The following is a 5,814-nucleotide window of genomic DNA, read 5'->3' as shown; positions in this document are numbered from 1 at the left end:
AAAAAAAAAAAAAAAGAGGTATAAGGCCTGTGAGATGCCTCAACAAGTAAAGATGTTCGCAGCAAAGTCTGAGGACCTGAGTTCAATCCCCAAGACCTACACAGTAGAAGAGAGAATCAATTCCTACAAAAGTTACTGACCACTACACATACTTAAGGCAGACATGCATAAACCCAAAAGAAATACACAATTCAAAATTTTAAGGCTGGGCATGTTGGTGCTCGCCTTTAATCCCAGCACACAGAAGCAAAAATAGAAAAAAGGTAGATGTTTGTGACTTGAGGCCAGCCTGGTCTAAACAGTGAATTTCAGGACAGCGAGAACTAAGTATAAACTCTGGTTACCTGTTCCAGACTTTCTCCTACATACTTGTATCAAACTTTTCTGTAAGCACCTACATTCTCAGGCTACCATATCTCCATTCATCTAAATGCATTTTGCTAGGCTTTTCTTTTGACCCTATGATATAAGCATTACAAAGCAATGCTGTTCGACTCTGCAGGGCTAGGGGGAACAGATCAACTAGTAAGGTGCTTGCCTAACTTGCAAAATTCAGTGTATGATTCCCCGGCACTACATAAATGGAGGATGGTGAAGCATAGCTGTTAATTCCAGCACTCAAGTAGAGGCAGAAGGACCCTAAATTCAAGGTCTTCCTTGGCTGAGACCCAGACTCAAACTAATCCCTCTGCTAGAAAACAAAAACAAAACAAACCAACAGTCTCTGTACATCTTCAAAATGTTAACTATAATTATCATCTGACCTATCAAATTACATATATATACATATATATAACCCATAAAAATTAATGCACGTCCACATAAATACTTATGCAGAACTTTTTTCTTATAAACAGGGCTTTACAGCTGGGCACTGGTGGCACATACCTTTAATCCCAGCACTCGGGAGTCAGAAGCAGGCAAATCTCTGTGAGTTTGAGGCCAGCCTGGTCTACAAGAGCTAATTCCAGGACAAGCTCCAAAGCTACTGAGAAATCCTATCTCAAAAATCCAAAACAAACAAACAAACAAACAGGGCTTTACAATGTATCCCAGGGGGGTTACCAAGTCTCTACCCACCTGCCTGAGCCACCACTCCTGTCTGACCTCTTATAAAAGAAGTGTTTTTCAGCTGGGCGGTGGTGACTAATGCCTTTAATTCAAGCAATTGGGTGGCAGGGACAGGCGGGTCTCTGTGAGTTCGAGGCCAGCCTGGTCTACAGAGGGAGTTCCAGGACTACTCCAAAGCTACAAAGAAACCTATCTTAAAAAAACAACCAAACAAACAAAAAGTAGTTTATACTCAAGCCCATTTTATCCATTAAAATTGAGTAAATAAAATGTGATACACCTAAATAATTATTTTCTCATTAAAGAAAATAAAGTGCTGATCCATGTTAAATGAAACATTTAAAAGCATACTTAATGAAAGTCAGGCACCAAAGGTTAAAGAAGTATCTGGAAGGAGCAAATGTGCAGAGTAGATTATAGTTTCCAGGGATTATGGGAGGATGGAAAGTAACTTGCAACCAGAAAGATGGGTCCTTTGTGAGGACATAGAAATGTCCTATAATTGATTATAGCGATGGATGCACAAGTCTGTGACCATGCTAAAATTAGTAAATTTTGTTGTGTGAATTATGTACCTCAAAGGTGTTCTTAAAAATGTAAAACAAAGAGCAAACAAATAAGAAGTTTGATAAAAATTATACAACAGTGTTAACCTCAGATTGCACAAAACTGATAACACTTGAGATACCAAAAAAAAAAAAACCCCACTGTAAAAAATATCTTTTTTCTCTTGTACATAGTAAGAGTTAAGGAATGACAGAGATTGATATTTATTCAAGAATCAATGATAAAACCATCAACTTTTTTAAAAAAAAAAGTAACTAGCCGGGCGGTGGTGGCGCACGCCTTTAATCCCAGCACTCAGGAGGCAGAGGCAGGCGGATCTCTGTGAGTTCGAGACCAGACTGGTCTACAGGAGCTAGTTCCAGGACAGGCTCCAAAACCAGAGAAACCGTGTCTCGAAAAAAAAAAAAAAAAAAAAAAAGTAACTAGCCAGGCGATGGTGATGCATGCCTTTAATCCCAGCACTCAGGAGGCAGAGGCAGGAGGATCTCTGTGAGTTCGAGGCCAGACTGGTCTAAGAGCTGGACAGGCCCCAAAGCTACAGAGAAAAGCTGCCTGGAAAAAGCAAGCAAACAAACAAAAAGTAACATGTTTTACTGACATGAAAGTTAATAAATGCTACATTTCTTATGCAATTTATCTCCCTTTTAAAAAACTTTCTAGCCTGGCGGTGGTGGCTAACGCCTTTAATCCCAGCACTCTTTAATCCCAGCACTCGGGAGACAGAGGCAGGCCGATTCGAGGCCAGCCTGGTCTACAAGAGCTAGTTCCAGGACAGGCACCAAAAACTACAGAGAAACCCTGTCTCGAAAATAAAAAAATAAAATAAAAAACTTTCTCCGCAATTTGTCTCCCTTTTAAAAAACTTTCTCCATGCCAGGTTGAACTAACAGATCAATCCCACCCAGGCACACTGAAAGCTGCTAAGTAGAAAACTCAGAACACACAGTAGTGCACATTAAGTAATTGTGTACCACACTGCTCAAACTCAGTAATTTTACCAAAATTACTAGGGGCTTCAATGTTACCTTAGTTAAAACTCACACTCCTTATAAGTCGTAGTATTTTTTTTAATGAACTTGCATTTAGTATTATGTATGGCAAATTACTATCCAATTATTAAGATGTTCTTTTAGGCACTAAAGAGACAAATGAAGAATAAGAAAAAGCAAAGTCAAAAGCCTCTGGTGGAATTTAATTCTGATGAAAGAAAAAAAGTAACTTAAAGGAAAATGTTACATGTGCATGCTACATGTATTAAATGAAATAGCAGCAAGAGTTGTCTCAGAACTCTCACTTTGCATATGTCCAGTATTTTCTTACTAGAATAAAAAAAAAAAATCACAAAGATTTAACAATACTACTATTAACAGGGTTTTTTGTTTGTTTGTTTGGTTTTTCAATTCAGGGTCTCTCCAAGTTGCCCCGGTTGTCCAGCAACTTTTCCTGTGTGGCAGGCTGACCTCAAACTCATAAGATCCGCCTGCCTCTGCCTCTGGAATGCTAGGATTAAAGGCGTGTGCCACCACACCTGGCTCCATTAGCAATTTTCAATAACAAATATTCTTTCTTGTTATCAGAATGAGTGTGTGGCCCAGGCTATCTTATAACTGGGGAGTCTCCTGCCTCTCTGCTTAGTGCTGAGATTACTGTAACACTCTGCCCATCTTCTTTCCAACCAATGTCATCAATCCCACATTTTTCAAACTTTTGGTGAGGGATGGAGGGATGTGCAGTGCATGCTGGGCTCCAGGAAGTCATAAGACAGTGTCAATTCTGAAGAGCTGAAGTTATAGGACATTGTAAACTAACCACTGTGGGTCCTACACAAGAGCAGCTGAGCCAGCTCTGCAGACTCTAGACATCAAAATACTTTATACCACACAGATGACAGTGGGCTGTCAGAAGCAAAGTGCCCAAAATGACTTTTCTTTGAAAACAATTCCAAGCAGGATGTTGTGGCTCACAGCCCTGAGGACTGTAGAGTTTGACAACAGCTTAGGCTAGAGTGAAACCTTGTCTCAAAATATAATAGCATCCAGAGACTGGCAAGATGGATCGTCTGTACTTGCTGAGGACCTAGGTTCTGGTCCCAGCACTCTCACAGCTGCTCACAAACATCTGCACCTCTTAAGTCTGGGAGATCTGAGGCCCTTTTCTGGCCTCTCAGGGAAGAATGCGTGTGGTGTACAAAAATTAACATAACTTCCAATCTTCAAAATTTTCTAATTCTCAAGTCATTTAACAGCCTGAATATACAACATCATTCCCTATTTCCAAATAGTGAAAGTGTGATTTAGGGCAAAGATCACAGAAACTGGCTCAAAAGGACTATCTCTTAAAAACAAAGTCTAAATTCCTTTTTAAAAAAATCCAATAATTTAGTGGAACTGTTACTAAGTGGTCTAAGGTTCTCCAGAAATTCTTAGCTATTTTCACCCCTGCAGCCCTCCAAACTAGATACACACTTTCAGAACACCCAAACTATCCGAGCCACTTTTGTATCCCAACTTTTATCAGTAGGCAAAATCCCTTATCTTTAGCAAATTTGCATTAGGAGAATACTCGCAAGATAAAAGGGGGTGGGTTTTTTCCAATTAAAACCAACTACCACACCATTTTAGGAGACTGACTCCAGCCTGAGACCTAACTCTACAGTCTCCCCAAATATGTGGTGCTTGTATTTTGTAGTAGATTAGGCACTTTTTTTCTTGATTTGATCAACTCAAAAATATTTGACAGTTTTATCTTCTCCAACCTTCCTGGCTTTATCTTCTGGGTAGGAAGGAGTTGGTTATCTATAAATGCCCTCCATGGAAAGATCATCCCCATCCAAATTTAAATGAAAAGAATGTTCTTTTAATTATTGGAAAGGCCTTAAAACAACAGTGTCAGCACGACTCACACCCTCAACCCCAGCACTCAGGAAGCAAAGGCAGGCGTAAGTCTCTGAGTTCCAGGCCGACCTGGTCTACAGAGCAAGTTCCATGGTACCCAAGGTACCCAGAGAAAAGCCTGTCTCGAAAAACCAAATAAACAATTATTGTAAAGGCCATAAAATACAGTGCCATCCAAAGTCTTCTTGAAATTGAAAACATTCACAAAACCTTCAAATTTTTGTACCTGACTTTCTTTACAACTTCCAAGGTCTACCAATTACAGGCACTATAGTTTATTAAAAGTTGACATCTCCATTCATAAAAATTTTCCAACCATTCATTACAGCACTAAGAGCACATTGGCTTAGTACACAGCGTATCGGATTTTTGTAACCAGGGCCGTCGATGGTAAGCAAAGATATTCCAATTTTCTACAGGCTTGCTGCAAGACATCACTGACATCCAAGACACACAGAATGCGAGAGAAGATAATCTAACCAGGTTGAACAAAGCATAAACAAGTAAATAAGCAGGCTAAAAACACTTTTAAAAAAATTCCTGTCTTGACTAAAAGAGAGGTCAGCCACTTAGCAGAAGCACATGACTCATCCACCGGCCTAAGCACAAGTATTCACACTGTCCACTACACTAACCTGGGATTTCCCATCCCCAACCAAGGCCCGGTCTTGGGGGGTATCTCCTTCAAGTTGTGCTATTTCCGTGTTTGTGTGTGGAGGGGGGTCATTTTATTTTGCTGAATCACAACTCCCCCACATCCCCACCCTAAACAGACACACACACTCGCAAATAAAAAAGATCATTGGAAGTGACGCCAGAGCGCACATAACCTGGCAAAACAAAGCGCCCAAAGAGGGGGCTTCCAGACTGGGAGTGGGTGGGTCGAGGGAACCACTAGTCTTTCGTCACCCCTCCTGTTCCCTGGGTCCCGTCTGGGGCAGGCAGGAGGTGGCAGCCCTCTCCCTCTGGACGGGATCTTCTACCTCTTTCTAGGTAGAGCTCCAGGGATAGCCAGAAAGGTGAGATTATGGAAGCGGGAACTCACTATCCCAGCGCCGGTAGGAGGACTCAGGTGGCGGAAGGACAGCGCGCCAGGACACAACGCGCAGCCCCGACCAGTCCCGATGGGGAACTGCAGAAAGGGGACTAGGAGTACCCGTGGCCAGCATCCCGAGCCCGGACTTACCCGGGCCGGGCGCGCACCGCGGATCCCGCGGCAGCCGCTTCCTCCTCCTCCTCACTTGACAAAATGGCGGCGGCAGGAAGTGCCGGGCGCTTGGCC

General features: G+C 42.0%; 1 protein-coding gene across 5 annotated transcripts in view; it reads right to left on the bottom strand.

Moving 5' to 3' along the window:
- Nucleotides 1–5,814, bottom strand: part of Brd4 (bromodomain containing 4) — a 77,243-nt gene that overhangs the window by 70,793 nt on the left and 636 nt on the right. The window contains exon 1 of one of the 5 annotated variants that reach the window (XM_013351331.2): nucleotides 5,719–5,780. The exons of the other annotated variants lie outside the window; for them this stretch is intronic. The gene's annotated coding sequence lies outside the window, so the exon portion shown is untranslated. Of the gene's footprint in view, nucleotides 1–5,718; nucleotides 5,781–5,814 lie in introns of those variants that run through there. 5 annotated transcript variants of the gene reach the window in all.

This window comes from Microtus ochrogaster, linkage group LG3 (genome assembly GCF_000317375.1).
Source record: "Microtus ochrogaster isolate Prairie Vole_2 linkage group LG3, MicOch1.0, whole genome shotgun sequence".
Lineage (NCBI taxonomy): Eukaryota > Metazoa > Chordata > Mammalia > Rodentia > Cricetidae > Microtus > Microtus ochrogaster.
Note: the sequence above shows the minus strand (reverse complement) of the source record. Positions and strands in the feature narration are given on the sequence as shown.